This window comes from Bos indicus x Bos taurus, chromosome 1 (genome assembly GCF_003369695.1).
Source record: "Bos indicus x Bos taurus breed Angus x Brahman F1 hybrid chromosome 1, Bos_hybrid_MaternalHap_v2.0, whole genome shotgun sequence".
Classification (NCBI taxonomy): Eukaryota; Metazoa; Chordata; class Mammalia; order Artiodactyla; family Bovidae; genus Bos; species Bos indicus x Bos taurus.
In genome coordinates, this window is record NC_040076.1 from 153,249,439 (window position 1) to 153,272,121 (window position 22,683).

At 49.2% G+C, this 22,683-nt stretch overlaps 1 protein-coding gene across 1 annotated transcript in view; it reads left to right on the plus strand.

The window, feature by feature from the left end:
• Window positions 1–22,683, plus strand: part of PLCL2 (phospholipase C like 2) — a 211,260-nt gene that overhangs the window by 15,938 nt on the left and 172,639 nt on the right. The window lies entirely within an intron of this gene.

Sequence of the window (22,683 nt, forward strand, 5' to 3'; positions counted from 1 at the left end):
CAGTTGGTGGTCCAGTGGCTGGTGGGGAGCAGGGGTGGGGTCGAGCCTTCAGCTGCCTCAGCGGAGCTTCTCCTTCAAGGAGTTGAGCTGCCTTTTTCCGAGGGAATATAGAACACACTGATGATACTTTGCTTCGTCAGGTCAAATCTGGAAAAACCAACTTACATGTGAAAATGACGGTCTGCCCTGCGTGCCAATCACTGTACCCTGTGAATGTACTTTGGATCCAGATAAAGGCGCAGGTTGCATCAGTGCCAGAAAGACCCAGGGTTCCTTCCTTGGAGCCTCCGTCTACCTGGACTGATCATCACCGTGCAGCTCCTGTCTCCTGGTTCCTTTCTAGGCCCTTTGCCATCCCTCGCAAGAGGAGAGCTCTGAGTACCCCGGCATTCTGTGTTATGGAAGAAGAACCTCTGCAGGGAGACTGTTTTTTGAAAGAATGCATTTGACTGAGGCATGGTCACTGTTTCTAGAGAGAGCCGACTGCACATTTCAAACTTTGCTGAAATGAGGTCTCGCGTTTCCTTTAACCACCCCAGGGGGCAACACGTAGTAAAAACGCTGTTTGTTGGTGGAAGATTGTACGTCGAACCTTGAAGACAGTTGTCTGTCTGTGCAGCTAATTTCTGCTGGTGACGCTTCAGTGATGCACGGTGGTGGGCCAAGAGTGGGGCTGGGTGACCTTTGGGCGAAGGCCTCCTTCCTGAAGGCTGTAGCCTCTTCCTTGTGGTCAGGAGAAATGGCCACCGAACTCCCCAAACATCTGCAAACTCTCGTTTGTTGACTGCAGAGCAGTGATGTGAAGAGATCAGTGTTACGGATCTGTGGCCTTCATGACTTGATGATGCGCTCTTTGGGACTCGACCGCCCTGTCAGCTGACCACCGCCCTTCATGCTTGTCCGTGTAGGTCAGTCTTTTCCCTCTTCCACACTAACGTGCGTGGATATTCCAGAAGAGAAGCTTGAGTCCCCTTGCCCTCAGTGGGCTCTGAGGAAGAGATGCGATGTGAGAAGCCTTAGTCTTTGGAGACCCCTTCCTCTGGAGGGTCCGCGATCTGCAGCAGAGAGGTGTTCTCAAGCCCTCCTGAGCGTGGTTGGGAACCGTGTATGTCTACCTAATTAGCACACTTCTGATCGTAGCTTTATTTACTCATTTGTAAATGAGGAGGGAAAGTGGAAATGAGCTATAACCTTCTTTGGGGAAAAAAGCCTACAATCTTTCTGTGAAAGTTTAGAACTTGCTAATATTTATCAGGCTAAGAATTGCAGGGGTTTTCTTTCTTCTGGTGGAATTAGCCAGATCTTACCCATCTTCTCTGTAAGGGAAGAAAGTATTGCCTTTTTTGTTCTTAAAATCTGACTTGCTTTTGGCTGTGCTGGGTCTCTGTCGCTGCCTGAGGGCTCTTTTCTAGGGCTTTTGGTGGGTGGGGCCCCTCCAGTAGCAGCGCGGGGTGGCTCCTCTTGGTGTAGGGCCCAGGCTGCTCACCGCGGGGACTTCTCTCGCTGCTGAGCACAGGCTCAGGGCCCACAGGCTTCAGCAGTGGCCGCATGTGGGTTCAGGAGTCGCGGCTCCCCGGCCTGAGAGCGCAGGTTCAGTAGTTGGGGCACACAGGCTTAGTTGCTCCATGGCACGTGGGATCTTCCCGAGCCCACATCCCCTGCACTGGCAGGCAGGTTCTTTACCACTGAGTCATCAGGGAAGCCCAGAAAATTGGGTTTGAAGAGTATTTTAAAACCATTAAATGCTCCTTTTGCACCCCTCCTCAAGAATACCTGCCATTGATGAGTGACACCCGTGAGGCAGGTGGGCAGGTGGCCCTGCCGGCCCCCCGCTCAGTGGAGAGGCGTCCCTCTGCGTGGCTGCTCCCTGACCCTGGCGAGCTCATCCCGCATCCCATTCATTGCTGGTTGGGCCAGACAGCAAGGCTCAAGTAAGGAGGGAGGTGGCGCAGACAAAGCCGTGCCCAGAGTCACAGGCTGCGGTCAAGCTCCTGACCCAGGGGTGCCTGGTGACACCCAGGTCTGCTGTTCCTGGGGCCCCAGGGGCCGTGGGGTCTGTAGGTGATCCCCCGGGGGAGGGGGTGTCCACCCTCTTCCACACCAGAATGCAGACCGGGAAGGCTGTCGTCGTGCACCTTGGTTTGAAGAGATGCCATCCGGCTGGAGGCCCTCACCAGCCACGGTGAGGCCAGGGATGGGAGGCGGGGGGGCTTGCAGGATCAGCGTCCTGGCTGGCCTGTGCCCCCACCCAACCCGTGGGCCCCCACGGCTGTGCCCAGACAGCACCCCTCTCAGGAGGCTGTGCTTTCCGGGAGGCAAAGGGGAGTAGAGAGGTGTGAGGGGAGGTGCGGTCAGGTCCGCGCGCTCTGCGCCCCTGGCTGCTGGGGTGACGCCCCCGTCACCCAGCTGTGGGGGCCAGTTCCTCCCGGCGGGGCTGGGAGCTCTGCCTAGGGACCAGCCAGGGGCTGCGACCACTGGAGCAGCGTGGAGCCCTGCAGACGGCGCCCGCGGGCAGACAGTGCCGGCCCTGGGGATGGCGCTTGCGGACAGACAGGGCCAGCCATGCAGACGGCGCCTGCAGACGCAGCTGGGTCCTGGGGCAGCGCGGGCACCTCGGTGTCTGTCTGCCTGGCAGCAGGAGCTACTTCGTGGGTGGAGGGCGCGGTTAGCCTGGGCATGTGCTCCTCTCCCATATCTGAACAGAGCCGCCGTGGCCTTCTGTTCACACCATCAACAGAAGAGCCTCAGTCAGGCCGGAGGCTGCGCTTCTGGGTTTCTCTGCAGAGGCTCAGACCCAGGACGGAGACCCCCGTTCTGGTGCTCAGGGCGCCGGTCTGTGGGCCCGGGGGCTGCGAATGGGGAGCCCGGGGCTCTGGTTTGGGGTTCGTGCCTCCACCTGATGGGATGTTCCAGGCACGGAGAGGACTCCACCGCGCCCTCTTTTGCACACGGAAGGTGCAGATTCTTGGCTGGCAGTGTTGAGGAAGATGCGGATTCTTAGGTGACGCCTGGGTCAGTACTTTCTGAGTGACCGATGTGGTCGGTAAAACCCCAACGGATTTCGAGAGGGTCCGTGTGTCTGCAGGATTCACTTGTTGCCGTCTCACTGTCGGTTCAGTTCTTTGCACGAGAAAGGTCTGTGGGGCTCCTGTTGGTTTACACGCAGTTCACTCTCCCTCCCAGAAACCCTAATGAAGGGCTCTGTTGTGTTTTGAGGGCTTCCCAGGTGGCGCTAGTGGCAAAGAGCCCACCTCCCCGTGCAGGAGACGTAAGGGACACACACAAGCGATCCTGGGTCGGCAAGATCCCCTGGAGGAGGGCATGGCAACCCCCTCTGGCGTTCTTGCCTGGAGAGTCCCGTGGAGAGAGCCCCACAGGGTCGCAAAGAGCTGGACCTGACTGAAGTGACGTGGCGCGCTGTACACCCCGTTTTGAAGGTCGCGTTGAATTTCTCACCTCTCCCGTCGTCTGTAGTTTACGGTGTTGTTTTCAGTACTCCCAGTTCCACCTTATTTGAATACCGTGTTTTGGTTTCATACTTTGATCTGTTCCACTCTGGCTTTGGTTTGCGCACGGTTTCAAGTGGAAACGTGTGACCCCAGGCTTCGTGCCTCACCCCCAGCCAGTCGCTTGTGCTGCTTCTCAGCGCTCAGGGCTGGTGGGTTGGCCTGCACAGTCATGCCCAGGACAGAGCTAGTGAGGTCTTCATCTCGAGAGTTGTGCAGGGGTCCATTATGACCTGAGCAGGGACTGTGGTACTAAAGATAATGACTTCCATTTTTTTCTGGACAAAGTAACAGTTCAGAGAGAATTTAAGCCTCTTAAGACGGTAGCAATCATTTAAATGCAGTTATTTATATATTTGCAGTGTTTTTCAATAGATTCAAAAAGACAACACAATTTTTAACTAATGGAATTACAAATTGCACTTTATTTTATTCTCGTAGGGAGTATCCCATTGAAGATAACGAATCTGAACTTTAGATCATATTTTTGACTTTTAAGAAAATGAGTGAAATTCTGTGTATCTCACTATATTCTCAATACATTGAAATAAAGCTGTGTGTTAACCTACTTACTTCATGATTGTCCTGATGTTTGGAAATAACTTTAAAACCCGTAAAGCGAGATGTTATGGAAACATAAAGTGGTGGTAATGGTACTTCATAATTAAAAACAAAACAAAACAGGAAAGTTCCTGTGTAAGCTAATAACACCTCACGTTTGCATAGGTCTTTTATCTGCACTAGGCCCTGTTAACACCAGCTCAGTTTGCACTCTCAACTCTCTTGTGTCCTGTTTAACAGGTGGAAGAGTTGACCCACGTGTGCAAAGATCGCACAGGTCACGTGAAGCGTTAGCAAGATTGGGCTCTGGCCCCAGGTCCCTGCCCTGTGGCCCTGGCCTCCCCTGCCCCCGCCACCTGGGGACCTTCACACTTGTGTGTGTCCGCTGGGACGGTGGCCCTGCCTTCTTCACCTGCTGGATTCACAGGACACAGAACAGAAGCAGGTCCTGGAACGGTCTCTTTCGGAAGCTGCTCCCTGAGGTGGTGGGCTGTCCAGCCGGTAGAGACACCGATGAGCTCCCTTTGAGCTGTGAAGGGCCTCGAGTGTAATGCTGCAAACGTCCTGTGTGCGCCCTGCTCCTATACTGCTTAGATAAGCCAGCGGCTTCCCTGCTTCTGGTGATAAGGCCGAGCATCTGGACGTCCTTGAAGTTAGCAAAAAATATTCTGCACCAAATTTCAGTGGGACCTACCAGTCATCCCAGGAGGGTGTAATAGCATCTTGTCTGGTCGTTCGGAGGCCACCTGTTGCCTCCATGACCATGTGGAAGCCGTTGCCCCCCGCCCCCCAGACCAGAGACCCTGCAGGACGTGGGGGGCTGTGTGTGCTTCTGGGAGGGGCCGCATGAGCCGTGGGGATGAGGCCACAGGCCGGCCCACCGATGGGCCCGTGTGGGCAGGATGAGCTGCGAGTGGCCCTGCTCTCGCCTCCCCACCCCTGTCCTTGGATACGTCTTACCCCGTGCTTCTTAGGGAAGGCCCTGGCCTCGTCCTTGGGACACATGCACCAGCCAGTGCCCCCTCCACCGTGCTGGGGGCTGCCTTCTCCCCGCGGCCAGGTCCCAGCCTCTGCTCCAGCGCCTTGAACTCCCACTCCTGTGCGTCTGTGTCTCCATGGTTACGTAGACCCGCTCAGGTTCCGAGCCCCTCCCTCTCCGGTCTTTAGCTGAGGCCTGCAGGCGTGTCCGTGCCCCCTGCTCCGTGGCCCCCCTCAGCGTTGACTCCCGCCCTTACCCTCCGTGGCGGGTCCTCGGGGCCCATGGGCGCTGGGCTTCCTCCCCCGTCGGGCCTCATCCTGACCCTGCCCGCAGCCACGCAGCGTCGCTGGGGGCCTCCCCGTGATGTCCCCGGCTCACCGCTGCCCTCCAGCCCCGGAGACAGCTGTCCTCATGACACCTGTCCCTGTCGCCCCGTCACCCGGCGGCTCACGCCCCATGGCCACCCACACCTCTCGTCTGGAGCGCCTTAGCTTGGCGTGCGGGGCCACATCCATTTTCCTTCCTTTGTGATCAAGGAGTCAGTCTGGATGAAAGAGTTTTTTTTTTTTTTTTAAGGAGGTGGAAAGCTTAAGAAGTTATAGCAAGCTCTTCTTTCCTAAGAAAGAAATGCTTGCATTTACTTTTTTTTTTTGAAGAAAAGATAGGTTCTGATATAGGCTTAGTTGCTCAGTCATATCTGACTCTTGGCGATCCCATGGACTGTAGCCCTCCAGCCTCCTCTGTCCATAGGATTCTCCAGGCAAGAATACTGGAGTGGGTACATCACTATTAAAGCTAAGTAAGGGCACGGTTTCTATAGCAAGAACACAGGCTGATTGAATTAAAATGGTTTGGCTCTAGTATAGCTTTCTAATTTTCATTCTGAAATGGTTTGGAGGGAATTGTTCTGGGTATCTCGGTATTCATCTGCCTCTCCCCTCAACCTCCAGTTAAATTGCTACTTGCCAGGCATTTGGTTCACTTAAGTTGGCAAAGCAAAATTTAATTGGCGTCCGGCTCAGAGACATTTGTCTCCTGAAGGAAAGGTGTTAGGAGTCAGCAACGGGGCTGTCCGTGACCCAGAGAGGAAGAAGCATGTTACGCGTTTTGAAAAGGAGAATCCACTTGGAGAAACTATTTTCCTTTGAGGTTCCCATTTGGATTCTAACCGTCTTTAGATGAGGACAGCGGCTCTCGTTCTGTGATCCATGATGTGCCATCATCGCGTGGATTTCTTTCTCACCGAAACTTGCTTCTGTGAAAGAAATTATTATTATTACTGTGTGTGTCACAGATCGCACTAGACCGTGCTGTCACCGGAGAGTATCAGGCAGGGTGGAGCGACCCTCTGCCTGGGCTGGGTGACCCCTGCAGCTTTGGAGCTGCCCTGGGTGCCCCTGACAGGCGCTGCCTGCGGTGGGATGCTGGGCGCCTGCCTCCTCTGACGCTGGAAGACGCCGAGGGCAGCTGGGCGCGGCCCTACCCGCGTCCTTTCCTGATAGTTTGGGACTCAAGGGACGCCTGTGCTGGCGTGCGGCGGGCTCCCTGCTTCCGTGCAGGCCCGAGGGCTGCGCAGGGGTGCTCAGCAGGCAGAGGCGCTGCAGGCTTGGGTGGGAGACGCCGCCCCCAGCCGGGGAGCTGGGACGCTTTTGTCCCCGCGGGGCCTGTGGCCGAGCACAGGGCGAGGACAGAAGCGGCCTGTGTCCCCAGGCTGTTGGCCTTTCTAGAACTTGGCAGCAGGCTCTGGCAGGACGGGTCCCTTCTGGCCGCACCTGAGTGAGCCCGCGAGCAAGCATCCTTTATCCAGGCCACCTTAGGTGTGCGTGGAGCTTCAGAGACTTCGTCTTTAGTGATGGCTTTTCGGAGAGTGCTGTGGCCACGGAGGCCTCTGTCATGCAGAGCCGTGATGGGAAGCCCCCCTGGACCCTGTGAAGGGGGCAGCGCCCGGGCCCAGGGAGCTGGCCCAGCCCAGTCTGGGGGGGACGGTCCCCCGTGTCCCGGGAGCCTGCAGCTCTCTCTGTGGCCCTGCCCGGCCTTGTCAGAGCCTGCGGGCCAGGCCCGGCACACGCCCACGGCCTGCAGAGCTGTCCGCTCGGCCTGCAGAGCTGTCCGCTCGGCCTGAGCCAGGCCCTGACCTTCCCTCCTAACCTTTACAGAGGTCCTGAGCGGAGACCGCAGAGTTCCCCTGGTCAGCACGGAGGGCCAGTGTGAGCAGCGTGTGCGCGTGTCAGAACGCACCTTTGTTGGGAGAGAGGGGGACGCCTGTTCTCACCGGAGGCCTTTCCTGGTGAGCCGGCGCGCTTGGTGGGGACCTGCCCCTGGAAGGAGGCCCATTCCCCAGGTGTGGGCTTTGGATGCCGCCGCTGCCCCCGGAGCAGGTCGCCGCCCGCCGGCCGCCCGCGTCCCGGACGCCGGGCAGACTCCAGGAAGCTCCCCGGGATGCTTCTGAAGGTTGTTTTGGTTTTATGGGACGTGCGGACCCAGCCCTCTGGTTCGTGACAGGGACAGCACCCCCATGGTGTGTATGCGTGGCCCCGGGCAGTGATGTGAATGGAGCCCGAGGGAGGTGGGGGCTCCTCGCCCCTGCGCCCCGCCCCTCCTGGCCTGCTGGGCTGAGGGTCCTCTGGCACCACGTGCCTCCTATCATCAGCCGGAGCCTGGGAGTCTGGGCAGGTTGAAGGTCGGGAAACAGGACTCCATTTCACCTGCAGTATCAAAGCAAAGGAGCTGCCTTTTTTTCTGGAATTTTCTTTTAGAATGTGGTGTCCTTTCTGTTTTATGTGCACTATTTAGATTTATTTCCGTTTTCTTGAAAACAACCAGTTAATTTTGTATTGAAAATGAGAATGAGAGGTATTATTCTTTCAAAGTTTTAAAAAAATCTTCTATGTGCAGGAAGTGAATTTCCAATGATGCCATCAGTTGTATGCAAAGTGTTTTCAGAGGCATCGGAAAAAAAAAATTGATTCAGAGGGAGACTATGCTGTTGTGGATCCGCTTATAGTTTAAGCCTCGTCAGAGTACAGGCAGTGAGTGTGTGGGGAACCAGTTAGTTCTGACCCCCGCCCCAGTCTTTGAAGGAGACTGGAGATGGCAGGGGGTCCTTGCAAATGAAGGGATGGTTGCGATCATTGCCCATGACTTTCTGGGCCCAGCCAGGCACCGCTAATCATCTTCTGCTCTGAGGAACACAGCCCAGGCCCACAGGGAAAGGCATTTGGGACAAGAGTCGTGTGTGTAGCTGGGCTGCTGCGCATTGACTGACGCGAGCCCAGCTCCTTTCCCTTGTGTGGCTCCTTCCTCCATGGAAAGGGTTTCCCTGGTGGCTCAGCTGGTAAAGAACCAACGTGCCAGTGCAGGAGATGAAAGAGAAGCGGGCTCGATCCCTGGGTGGGGAAGATCGCCTGGAGGAGGAAATAGCAACCTGCTCCAGTATTATTGCCTGGAAAATTCCATGGATAGGGGAGTTTGGCGGGCTACACTCCATGGGGTTGCAAAGGAGTTGGACCCGACTGAGCACGCACGAATGTCTCCATGAAAAAAAAAACAGGCTTTTAAAGTTATATTTTGCGACTGTGTTGGTATGAAGACAAAACTATTCATGTTATATATGAAAACGTTTTAAGGTTTCTTTTTATTCCTTCTAGTTTTAAAATAAAACCTTTTCTCGTGGCCTTCTTAGGAGCAGGGGTCTTAAGCGTTGCGTCTGCTGCCCAGTGGGTGAATTGGCCCTGATTTTCTTTCTAAAATAATGGAAGAGGTGGAATATCCACATTGACTTGTTCTTTTTACTTCCAATCTGTTATTCTTAAGTAAAGTTGGGAGAAACGGTTGGTTGTATTGTGAATGTAAATTTTGGAAAGAAGTTTGCGTTGGGTGATACATGGCTTGCGTCTTCAAGAAACCATTGGTTGTGTTGTGAATGTAAGTTCTGGAAAGAAGTTTATGTTGGGTAATATGTAGCTTACATGTTCAGCATAGGTTTGTTGTACTGTTCAAATTTGCAAAGAAGTTCATTTTCAAAACTGTAGGAAGATTTGAGTTTTAAAAATTAAAAATCTATTGTATTAATTCCAGGAATTAATATTCTACAGAATTTCATAAGGTTTATTCTTTTGAGTATATTCAGTGGAAAATATTTTAAGCATTCTTTCTAGTTTGTTTTATGAACATATAATACATTCTGTGTAATGAATTATTTTCTAAAATAAGTCAGCTTTATGTAGGAGCTTATATATGTCTCCTCCTGATTCTGAGACATCTTCTATGAATTGAGTAAAAATCGACTTTAAATGATAACAAGCAATAGTTTGTGACTTGGAAATTTCAGAGTGTCCAGGAAAAGCATGCTAAAAATAGCAGCTGTGTTTATTTACTCTCCACTCCACCCAGTCTAAAACATAGGCATGCGGTTGCAGACTTGGGGAAGGTCAGTGGTGGCTTGGAGGGTGTTTTCTTCCTCTTTATTTCCCCTGTTGCAGAGTTGGAGGAAGGGATCATCCTTTTAAGCTGTGAATCCTGTTTCCTTCCTTTGGCAACTCAGATGAATTATTTTCACGTGCTGCTACCTAAAAATGAGTTTGACTTTTATGTTAGTTTAGTTTGGGGGTTCCTTATCATCCTCCTCTCTGTTTATAGTTTTAATCGAAGCTTTGTCCCGTGAAAGGATATTTTGAAATTGTGGGTTTTACTAACAATTATGTTTTTTTTAATTTTTCAGTTGATAGTTTTTATGTTTTGCTGTGTTTTTCATGACAGTCTGAAAAGATGGCTGCTGATTTGGCCATCGTGTTCAGCAGGGTCTAGAAGATGAGTTTGATTCTTGCACAGCCTTATCCCCAGGATGGACACAGCCTCACCGGGATGCGTGCTGACCAGACTAGCTTGTCACTGGTGTCGTGAATCACAAGCACCTTGGGGGAGGCGTGTACAAGTTCATGCAGAGCTGTGACCAGCAGGAGGGCAGCCCAGCGGTGTCACACGTGTTAGCCGTCGGGCGACTGAAAATGTAACCGGCGTCAGGACTTTTTGCCCAAGTGCACTTGGCTTTGCCAGCGCTACAGCAAGGCACAGCGTGGTGGTGATGCCAGCGCCCCGGGCGCTGCTTTGGAGGAAGGGCTTATTCCTCAGGCTGTGGCATAAGCTGGCTCAGGTGTGCCTCCAGGTGGGATCAACTACCAGCTTTGGTTCGTGAATCTCTAACTGCCTACATGCAGTGAGGAGGTCGGTGTCCCTGGACTTTTGGGAGAATTAATTGAGGTCATACATGTAACACTCAACCTTCCACAGGTTTTACTAACTGCTTTTGTACTAAGTCACGGAACAGCCAGGGTCTACACTTACCATTTCAGGGGCATGCCCTTTCGGATGGAATTTGACTGTTTTATTTACCTGCCTTCATAATGACGTCATGAAAGAACTGCACATCAGTTCACTTCCATGTGTTTCAGCTCTGTTTATCTCAAAATGCATTTAATAACTTTTCACTGCATTTTTTATTCTAATGATATATGTTAATTCCAAAGTTCTCTTCCAAGTAATGTTTAAGCAGATAAAAGTGAAAGTTTACTTCGTGGGCTGATTCGTCACTATCTGGTCGTCCTTCCTGTGGTATGTCTAACTCGCTCACCTGCTTTCACGGTTCTGCTTTCTGTGGAAAATAGACGCAAATAGAGAGGAGGGTGCTGCGAGCCCGGCGTGCCCTCAGTCGGCTTCAGCAGTCGCCGCTAAGGGCCGGCCTCGCTTCCTCTGTGCTCATCCCCACCAGCCCCCATCCGTGTTACGGTAAAGCAACCCCCAGACACCGTGTTATGCGTCAGGATATTTATACACGCTCCATCTGTATTATACCAAAGGATTAACAGTAATTCCTTGTATCATCAAATATCCAGCGTTCAGATAGTCAATTGCCTTTGAAAGTCACACCTTTAAAAATATATGATTTGTTTGGTTTAGGGTTCAGACCATGTCCCTCATATAGCAATTGGTAGACGTGTCTCTGAAGTCTCTCTCAGCCTTTCTCCATGTTGGTCAGCCGGTGCCAGTGGACAGGGGGCATGATGCCCCAGGGTTAGCTGAGGTCTCTGGCCCTCAATACACTGAGCGGTTGGGGTGTGGGCAGGGCCGCAGTGTGTCCACTACCTGGGGAGGATTTCCGGGCAGAGGGAACAGGGTGGGCACCGTCGTGTGAGTGCCCTAGCACGGCTGTCTGGGAGAGGGGTGGGCGTTGGCTGTCCTGGAGGCGGGTGGCCTCGGGGAGGAGATGCTGGGACTGAGGCTGTGTCCCAGCTGGTGGTTTATCACACATTTTTTTTTTTTTTCTGGTTCAGCTACATTTTATTTAATTTAAATATTAAGAAAATTTACAAAGATATCTTATATTTTTGATGGTGGGCTTAAAATAGTGTGTTTATTCAGATGAAGGTGAAATTAATAAAAATGTGATGATGGTAGACTGTTGGAAGTATGCAGTGTATCAACTCAATGTTTATTTTCTGATACTGTCTAAATTATCAAATAATTTATGATAGTTGTGGTAATACTCTATGGTAACATGTCATAAGCACTGTGGCGTCTAAGTCAACTGGATGCTTGGAACAGAGCATGCTTCATTCAGCCTTCTTTCTGCTTCTCCCTCGATTATACAGTTGCTGTTAGTAGCTGATGACATCCCAGAGGATGGGCCGTGGCAACCCCTGAGCCCCAGCTCGAAGGGCTTGTGTTATCCACCTGCTGAACCTGGGGAAAGTAGAGACATTTTGCCAGCTGAAGAGATCAGTATCTCTATGTTTCTAATACATATCAACCATTGTTATCCACACTGATGTTCTGGGGCTGAGTTCTTGATGTGATACCTTAAAATGACTACTTTTAACATATGGGTTTTTGCTGTTTCTTGATAGCAAGACCTGGGCTTGAATTCTGTCTCCCACTTACTGTCAGGCAAGTTATGTAACTTCTCTCCTTGCAGCTTCATCATCTGTGAAAAGGGGGAAAATGGTAGCCGTGCTTCCTTAGAGGTCTGCTGTGCTGATCCAGTGAGTCGGGTGCGTTACAGCGTTTGGCACAGGGCATGGCAGGGGTTTACGTGTCGTTACTCCTGTTCTTACTGTCACTGTTTGTTTTCTTTTGAATAAACTTTACTGGAACACAGTCATGCCCATTCATTTTGTCTATAGCTTCTTTTGCAGGGGGTGTGTACTGTGTGGCTAATGGGATCTTAGTTCCTTGAGCAGGGGTCTGCCTGTGGCGGTGGAAGTTCAGGGTCGTGACCACTGGACCACTGGGGAATTCCCTGTCACCGTTCGCTCGTTAAGTATCTTTTGAGTCTTGAGTTAAGGTGCACGGAACAGATCATGACTGAAGAGGAAACTTAGGAACAAGAATATTAACGTTTGTATATCCTGGGGTTGAAATTTGTACCTTACAACTCAGATGTGCTTCTTTCATATTTTATAAATTCTTTTATGTTTTATAACCAATTTAAAGTTGCTCTGGAGTCCCCATTCCTGTTCAGCACAAGGCAGCAAGATGTCAAAAATGTAGTGCAGCAGTGAAAGTCGCTCAGTCGTGTCCAACTCTCTGCAACCCCATGGACTGTACAGTCCATGGAATTCCCCAGCCCAGAACACTGGAGTGGGTAGCCTTTCCCTCCTCCAGGGAATCCTCCCCACCCAGGGATCAAACCTAGGTCTCCTACATTGCAGGCAGATTCTTTACCAATTGAGCCACAAGGGAAGCCCCATGTCAAAAACAATTCTGATTTAAAACTGGCTCTTTGGGGTTAAATGCTATCTCTTTTAGATGATTAGGAAACTTGGAGTTCAGGGTGGTTTCTTCCCTCTGTAAGGGATCTTCCCTTCCCATTGTCTGAGCAGCAGTAGAATTGGTCTGACCACTGCTACCGTTACTTGGTCACAGCCCACTCATTCATCAGCATCACACCCACACCGTCTGCCTTCCTGAGCATCCCCAGGATGAGCTGGCCTGGCTTCCCCCTGGAGTCAGTCCCTCACGGGCAGAGGACCTCCGCCCCGCTCCCCTGCTCGGCTCATTCGTAGCGTAGTTCTCCTCTGCTCCCCCAGGGAGTCAGCTCTCTGTCTACTGGGTCATCTCCACTGGCATCGGCTGTTCTGGGGCTTACTTGTCCCCTGTTCTCTCGTGCCTCTTCCCTGCTGACTGCTGCCCAAGTGCTCCATCTCCCTCTGCAGCAGAACAGCTCGCAGACCTGCCTGCCCACTGGCTCTGGTGCCTGGTTCCCTCGTGTTCCCTCCCTTCGAGCCCTTAGCCCCGCCAATACCCAGAGCTGCTCCGGTAAGGCCGCGGGCCCAGGCCTCCCTTCAGTGCCGTCAGGAATGTAGGACCCGGTCCCTCCTCCCCGTCTTGACACCCTGTCTTCCCTGGCGTCCAGAGTTCCCCACCGGCCCAGCATTTCTCCTGCCTCGCTCATCAGCTTCTTCCATCCCCTTGGTGGATTCTTCCTCTCTGACCTGGAAAGGTTGCAGTCATCTTAGTCTTTTCTCTGTTCTTTCCTCTCTGTTTACGCTCCTTTGAGGATCTTGTCCTGTCTCCCGGCCTTCAGTGCCATCTCTGAGTCCACCACCCTCGAATTTCCTGCTCTGGCTCAGTGTCTCTTCTGCACCTGGGCTTGCGTGTCCAGCTGCCTGCTGGATGCCTCCACTTACCACGTCTCAACACAGCTCTCCTGTTTCCCCTCCACCTACAGCCTCTATCCGTGCGATGGCTGCCTTCTCATCCATCCCTGGGGTCTCTCTGACTCCTCTCTCTCACTCACCACGTCCAGTCTATCAACCAATCCTTTTGGCGAGATCTTCAAAATATATCTAGAGTATAGACTATCATCCCCATTAGAGAGGAAGTTTCTATCTGATTTTCACTGTTATTTTGCATTATCATATTTTTTGTTTTCTGTTTGCATTGTTTTTAAAAATGTCATAGCTTGAGGGGAAAGTGGAGACACCATTCAGAACTAAAGGGCAGAAAAAGAATATTCCAAGTGTCTTTAGAATTCAATTCCTTTGTCTCCCTCGTTCTAGGAAATTTAAATCTAATTCATAGATTAGACTGTGTTTCCTTCTGAACAAATACGGGTCTTCAAGAAACAGGAGTTGAGAGCCTCCTCTTTCCAGTTAATAAGCTGAGTTAACAAGCTGTAAGCGTTACTTTTGCTGTGATGGTGTTGGGCTCTCAGGGATGGAGCTGTCAGCCTGAATGAACGGGGAGACCTGTCTCTAGTGACTGTTGGTGGCCTTTGTGAGCAGGCTTCATGCCAAATGAAAATTACCATTCCTTTGTCCCTTTGCTGTCATAAAATAGCATGTGGGCGTCTTGCCTCATAGACAGCCTGCCCAGTGGCTTGGTGGAACCATTAAGTGGTTTTGGTTTTAAATATTTGATTTGGATTTGTGGGAGCATTTTGTTTGTCGATTTTTAAAAATATCCTTGTAGTATTTCAAAATTGTATCACAGCTGTGATTGGTCTTCAAACTCAGAAGCAAAAAACAGACATGGAAGGGTGACCATCAGTTCAGTTCAGTTGCTCAGTTGTGTCCGACTCTCTACGACCCCATGTATCGCAGCACGCCAGGCCTCCCTGTCCATCACCAACTCCCGGAGTTCACTCAGACTCACCTCCATTGAGTCAGTGATGCCATCCAGCCATCTCAGCCTCCGTCGTCCCCTTCTCCTCCTGCCCCCAATCCCTCCCAGCATCAGAGTCTTTTCCAATGAGTCAACTCTTCGCATGAGGTGGCCAAAGTACTGGAGTTTCAGCTTTAGCATCATTCCTTCCAAAGAAATCCCAGGGCTGATCTCCTTCAGAATGGACTGGTTGGCTCTCCTTGCAGTGCAAGAGATTCTCAAGAGTCTTCTCCAACACCACAGTTCAAAAGTATCAATTCTTCGGCGCTCAGCCTTCTTCACAGTCCAACTCTCACATCCATACATGACCACAGGAAAAACCATAGCCTTGACTAGACAGACCTTTGTTGGCAAAGTAATGTCTCTGCTTTTGAATATGCTATCTAGGTTGGTCATAACTTTCCTTCCAAGGAGTAAGCGTCTTTTAATTTCATGGCTGCAGTCACCATCTGCAGTGATTTTGGAGCCCCAAAAAATAAAGTCTGACACTGTTTCCAATGTCTCCCCATCTGTTTGCCATGAAGTGATGGGACCGGATGCCATGATCTTACTTTTCTGAATATTGAGCTTTAAACCAACTTTTTCACTCTCCACTTTGACTTTCATCAAGAGGCTTTTGAGTTCCTCTTCACTTTCTGCCATAAGGGTGGTGTCATCTGCATATCTGAGGTTATTGATATTTCTCCTGGCAATCTTGATTCTGGCTTGTGCTTCTTCCAGCCCAGCGTTTCTCATGATGTACTCTGCATAGAAGTTAAATAAGCAAGGTGACAATATACAGCCTTGATGACTCCTTTTCCTATTTGGAACCAGTCTGTTGTTCCATGTCCAGTTCTAACTGTTGCTTCCTGACCTGCATATAGATTTCTCCAAAGGCAGATCAGGTGGTCTGGTATTCCCATCTCTTTCAGAATTTTCCACAGTTTATTGTGATCCACACAGTCAAAGGCTTTGGCATAGTCAATAAAGCAGAAATAGAGGTTTTTCTGGAACTCTCTTGCTTTTTCCATGATCCATCGGATGTTGGCAATTTGATCTCTGATTCCTCTACTTTTTCTAAAACCAGCTTGAACATCAGGAAGTTCATGGTTCACATATTGCTGAAGCCTGGCTTTGGAGAATTTTGAGCATTACTTTACTAGCGTGTGAGATGAGTGCAATTGTGTGGTAGTTTGAGCATTCTTTGGCATTCCCTTTCTTTGGGATTGGAATGAAAACTGACCTTTTCCAGTCCTGTGGCCACTGTTGAGTTTTCCAAATTGCTGGCATATTGAGTGTAGCACTTTCACGGCATCATCTTTCAGGATTTGGAATAGCTCAACTGGAATTCCATCACCTCCACTAGCTTTGTTCGTAGTGATACTTTCTAAGGCCCACTTGACTTCACATTCCAGGATGTCTGGCTGACCTGGTCACCTGGGCACCTGGGTGACCATAGGTGGGTGTAAAATGGTGAATTTTAGTGTTGATGTGTTTGGACGTCAATATTTTCATCAAAACAAAAAAGCATCCAGTATGATAAAACTGAAGGTCTATCTGTTACCTTTTACAAAGTACTTGTTAGCGGTTTAACATTTGTAGAGTAGTTTTCCTCCCAAGCTCTTTATTTCACCAATCTGAGATTGAATGCAGGAGGAGAAGGGGATGACAGAGGATGAGATGGCATCACCGACTCAATGGGCATGAGTTTGAATAAACTCCAGGAGTTGGTGATGGACAGGGAGGCCTGGTGTGCTGCAGTCCATGGGGTCGCAAAGAGTCCGACACGCCTGACTGAACTGAACTGGCTGAGTTTGTTTCCCTTCATTAACAACTCACAAGTTGTATATGTTTGCTTTGCCATTTTTCCTTGAAGGGGACTGAGGCCTGTTCCAATGGACAAGGTGATGAGCAGCATTGCTCAGAAAGCCAAAAACAGACTTGTGGGCTCCTGAAGACCAGGTGCACGCCACCGAGTTTTTCTGCTTTCTTTGTTTTAAAGAATATTATTAGTACATTGTACTGGATAGCTAATGACTGAGAGGAACGAATCTCTGGCAGAGTTATAAAAAGGTACTTCGTTGCCAAACCAAATCAACCATCCAGACAAACAGGCCGCTTCTTGAGATGCTGCTGTGGGCGGGTGGCTCCCGCTGGCGGACGTGCTCTTCTTGTCCCCGTGTCTGTCTGCTCATTTCTGATGCTGGTGCCAGGCTCCTGTCCCCGCGCACGTGGCCGTCAACGCCTGACCCCTTCCTCCTGTCCTTCTCCCTTTCCCTCGTGTCTGTGTCCGGGTGGTTTCTGGGTTGATGCTCCCGTAGCATCCCCTGTGAATTTCTCACTGAACGGCTCTGCGGTCCCCCGTTGCTTTAAGAGGGAGCCTCGGCCTGCGCTGTGAGTTTTAGGACGCCCCTCCCCGCGTGCTGTTCCTCCCGGATCCCATCCTGCTTCTGGCCAACCCCTGTTCTGGCCAGACGGGGCCTCGTAGACTTCGATCACTTTTCATCCCTTTAGCTTTTTATCCTGTGTCCTATTCTGGAAACATGCTTCCTCTCCTCTTGGTTAGCAAGCTGAGCCCTTGTCCAGGGGCACTTCTGGCTCACTGCATGAATTTTGGTTGTAGGGCTGGCCCATGTCTTTGATACTCCAAGCCTCTGCTGCAGGCTTACTCATGTCTTCACTTAGAAAGTAGGAGCACTGCCTCGTGTGGGGTGTGGTGTTCAATTTTTCTTAATCACACCGTCAGATTATTGTTGAGATTCTGTTACGACTAATAAGCATATAAATTAATATTTTAATGGTTGATTTGCTTTCTCATATGTTTACTTGAAACCGTATCACTTAAAATTTGGCTGTTAAGGGAAGCAAGTGTTTAAATTTAGTCAAAGATTTTGTGAAATGTGAAGTGACTTTGCTTTGAGAATGGGAAATTAAATCTACGTAATGAATATGAATATGTAAGTTTTGGTGTATATATATACATGAATCTATATAAAACAGCTTTTGTGAAGTCATTTTTATGACAGTGTATTGCTAAAAACATCTCATTATCATTTTTTTAATGGAATACTGTGGTGCTGGGTTTAGAGATTTATTTTGTGGAAGTAAAAATAATCTGCCTGTAAATTTTGTTCCTATTAAAAAAAGCAAAAAAAACCCCTCTATTTTAGATTATTGAAATCCAGAGACTGTCTTAGTGTTTTTCTTTTTAAAAATGTTTTCTTCAATACCCTGTGATGTGTGACTTGCAAGATTCCTCTGACAGCAGGAATCTTTAACAACCATAGTATGTATTACCATAATGTTTTAAATTTGGTAATTACAAAATGCAATTCAATTGTCAGTTCAGTTGCTCAGTCGTGTCCGACTCTGCGACCCTGTGGACTGCAGCACGCCAGGCTTCCCTGTCCATCATCAACTCCCAGAGCTTGCTCAAACTCATGTCCAACGAGTCAGTGATGGCATCCAACCATCTCATCCTCTGTTGTCCCCTTCTCCTCCTGCCTTCAATCTTTTCCAGCATCAAGGCCTTTTCCAGTGAGTCAGTTCTTCGCATCAGGTGGCCAAAGTATTGGAGCTTCAGCTTCAGCATCAGTCCTTCCAATTCATCTTTTCCTTTCTTCTTATTTAATGTGGAACTTCTGATGTATGCCATTCCTTAGGAGAAATTGTTTCAATTGTGAGTGGAGAAAGTCATTGGAAGAGAAGTGACTCTAATACAGATCTTAATATAATCTATAAATGTTCATGAGGATAATAAAGTACATGGAGAAATATATTTTAACAGTGAGGGGAGGAATTAGGGAGAATCATACTAATTCACCTGAATTTTACTAAACACTAATATTATGTAGAAGAAAGATGAGGTTTCAAAAGATATATTAAGTTAACCCATTATTAAATGTAGTATATTGGATTTAATTGTGAGCTTATTTAAATATTAGTGTTCTTACATGATAAATTTGAATTTTCAAGTTTTTTCCCCATGGTGGTCTAGTTTTACTGTGTTAAATATATGGGTATCTGTATTTTTTGCATAGAGTTTGATAAATCTTAATTTTAATGAAATTACATGATGGTAGAAATGAATGATTAAGAATTCTTACAGAATTTGTTAGAGAGTTTTCTTCTTATACGGGATTCAGAGGATATGTGTGGTTTAAAGATTTAAAGGTAAATTAAAAAAAAATTCCTTAATATTGTAAAATAGTACTTTCAGTTTAGAGGAACAAAGATTTCATCTGTTTATAAAAGCTGCATTTGTGGATGTTACAATACATCAGTTAAAACTTATCTCCTATCGTGTGGTAAAGAAAAATAGCACAAACCAAGCAGTGCGGAGTGAACACTCTTTTCTCTATGAGGTTAATGCTTTGATTCAAGGCCTACAAGTTGCTAACACTTCATTGTAGTCTCTACCTTATCCTCAACCTCACTTTGTTTAAGGTGAGTATTCTGAGTAATGACGTCCATACATCCAGTAATGCTAACATGTAGCCAAAACCTGATATAGAGAAGGTCAGCATGTATTTGCTGTAAGAATTGCTGGAATTTTTCAGGGAGGATTTCATGTCAGAGTTTTCCATGCTCCATAATTCATGGGTTTTTAAGGCATCGGAAAGAGTTCCTTCCCTGAAGTTTAAACATATTCTCTGGTTGTGTGGGTCGGTTTGTTTGGTGTTCTGACTAATATTTTTCCTGTAATTTTATGACTTTTTCCTCTTTTTATTCAGATAATGTTTCACATCTGTCATTAGGAAATTGCTTCTCGTTGGTTTATTCTGTTTATGCCGTTTTCCCTTTTATGCTCGTCGTTTGAACTTCGGAAAATGATTACTCCTGGAAAGGGTGTTTGGCACTGTAGGGCCAGGCTGTCGGGGAGGGACACGCCTGCCCTGTGCCCACCCGGGTCCCACTCAGACCTGGGGGAAGCCGGAGAGAAGAGGGGGGTCACCCAGCAAGCCTCCTCTCAGCAGCAGCGGAAGCTGCAAACAGCATGAGGAAAATCCAGGCCCAACCTGCTCAGACCTCAGGAAATGATTCACCAGCATCTACAATAGTCCCATTATTTTAAATTAATTAAACCATGCTTTGTAGGGCCCAATGATCTTGAAAAGCGTTCCAGGTTTGATCTGACTGATGGCTTGCTGCTTTTGTTTTGTTTTGCATTTTTGCAGGTCGTTAGTCTGGTTTAATACGCTGGCACCAGAATTAACAGAGGTGCCATTGACTCAAGAAACCTGTCCTACTCAGAATAGACAAATTTGGGAAAGAACTGGAAATATGGATTATACAGCTCTTTTTAAGACAAGGAATGACCCAATGATTTGCTTTTAAGCTAATTTTTCTCGTATGTTTTCATCAAGAAAATATCCTTTGTTGGGTTCTAACTCATTTAGACCTGATTCCCTGGTGGCTCAGACGGTAAAGCGTCTGCCTGCAATGTGGGAAACCCAGGTTCGATCCCTGGGTGGGGAAGATCCCCTGGAGAAGGAAGTGGCAGCCCACTCCAGAACTCTTGCCTGGAAAATTTCATGGATGGAGGAGCCTGGTAAGCTACAGTCCATGGGGTTGCAAAGAGTCAGACACGACTGAGCAACTTCACCTTCAGAGTATCTTTCCTCGGGCTTTAAAGTAAGAAAAATGGTGTGTAGGATGAAGAAATGGTCAAGAGGGAAGCAGCCTCTCGCTGGACTTTCTGATTGCATCCTACAGATCGGCGTTTGAATTTGTCATATTGCCAAAACTCCGGTGGTAATTTCCTGCCAAGGGTGTCTAGTGCGTTAAAGAGAAGAGCCTCACAAAGAAAACGCATGCCATCCCTGTGAAAAGTCGGTGGCACCGTGGCATCGTAGGAACTCCATCAGAGCTTTTTATCGAGAGTGAATGTCCACATGGTTGGTGATGATTGTTGGGAACTATTTTGGCACAAATTACCTAGAGAGACTTAAAGTGTGAGTATATTGTCAACAAGAATTTTGACGGGTATTAGGTAAGGATAGTTACGACGCTTTCCCCCACCTTTGGGGTTGATTATGTCCTGGACTCCCTTCTCTCTTGGTGACACCAGCCACGTGCCGTCCTGTCCTCAGAGGGCGAAGGGACGCTGTGTCCTGTGCCGGCCACTCTCCCCTTGCCGGGTTTCTTGGTCTCAGGAGCCCCGGGCCGGAGTCCCTGGCCGGGACCGCGGACCGAGACGCTGAGCTGGGCAGAGCTAGAAAAGGCACTTCCTCCCCGGGCCCGGCCTTTTGCTGGTGCTCGGGCCTGCTCTGTCCTCAGCATCTGGGTGTGCAGAGGGCACAGACCCTTTGGTGAAGGGCATCCACGCTCTGTGCACGCATGGACGGCTCTTTCTTTCAGTTAGGGTCGGGCCTGAAGGGCCTTTGTAACTTTCTCGTCCGCCTTGCTAACAAATGTAGGAACGCGTCTTACGACTCGCCTCAGCAGTAAGGTTGCGTTCCCAGCTGTTCTTTGAGCTTTTTGTCCTTTGGCCAGGACCTGCCGTTCTGGTTAGCCGCAGCTGTAGGACAGCCTGCCTTAAGCTTAGAGCGTGGAGCAGTAGCTGTCTTACTACGATCGTGGGTGCCCTGGGTCAGCAGATGGGACAGGACACGTCGGGAACGGCCCGTCTTTGCTGCCTGACGTCTGAGGCTGTATCTCGGGAAGACGTCAGTGGTGGGGGGCGGGGGGCGACTCAGAACGGGGCAGGGCATGGAGGGTCCCTGACACAGTGCCCCTCCACGTGGCGTGGGCACACCAAGCTGGTGGTAAGGGCAGGCTGAGCTCAGCCAGGACTGTCCACGGGAGCGGACAGCATGGCTGTCTCAGGGGGTCGAACGTGCCCCAGAGCAAGCCTCCCAGAAGAACCAGGTGGAGGCTGCTGTCTCAGGCGACCTAGCCTCGAATGTCACACTGAGTCGCTTGTGCTGCTTGCTTTAGGTTACGGGCGAGTCACCGGCTGGCCACGATTCAGGGAGGGGGGTGAAGTCCCGCAGAATCAGAGCGTGGGGTATGAGGGACACTGGCACCGTCACTTCGGGGGCTTAGGCCAGAGGGGAAGCTGCATCTTGATATCTGGATTCCCTAATGCCAGATGTTTGTTTTCTTAGGCAGATCATTCAAACATCTCGTCCTTTAGTATTATGTAATATTTTCTGCATAATATTTAGTATTATGCAGAAAAAAATTTGAATGATTGCCTGAATCGTCTTTATATCTATGTGTCTTAGACTCTGACACACTGCTTCTGTGTGACTGCAGGATCAGAGGAAGACTGCTCAACTTGGGTTTAATTCATACCCTTAATCTGAGAAACTGGAATAAGATGATGAGATTAGGCCAGGTTCTCTAAGGAGGGGCAAATTGTCACCATGAACTTTACAATCAACAAGGCACTTAAACCAGGGGGATAAGAGAGAAATGTTAAAACGATGGAAATGTTTGTCTTTTTGGTAATGTGCAAAAACCTCCCCTCACGTCTAGTGGCCGTGCTCATTCTGAGTACTGTGCACAGACGCACGCTGGGCTTCAGCCCCTGCCCTGTGTTGTCTTAGGAGTGGGGGTTGTGGGCAGAATTGTGTTCCACGTGGCACGGAAGTATAGTGGCTTTGTGTTGGAGGAAAGAGACTGAGCTAACGGAACAGCCTGGCAACCTGCGTCACCTCAGCGGGTCTCTGCTCTGTCATCTGTAGAGTGAGGGGTGGCGAGCTCTTCTAGCTGTAGGAGAGCTTTGACTTGCTTGTACTTACACAGCACTGGAATAAGGCAGTTATATGACAGCTCAAAGTTAATATTAAATACAGAAATACAAGGGTCATTCAGTCAAGTTCCAGTTTACTCTTGGCTATATGTATAGATAAACTTTTATTAGCAAGTCCCCAAAGGTACATAGAAATACTGTGGGAAAACTCTGAATTAGGTCAATTATTTAAAAAGATATGACATCATTCTTGCTTTTGAATACTTATGAATCATTATAGATATGAAATATTTTAGTTG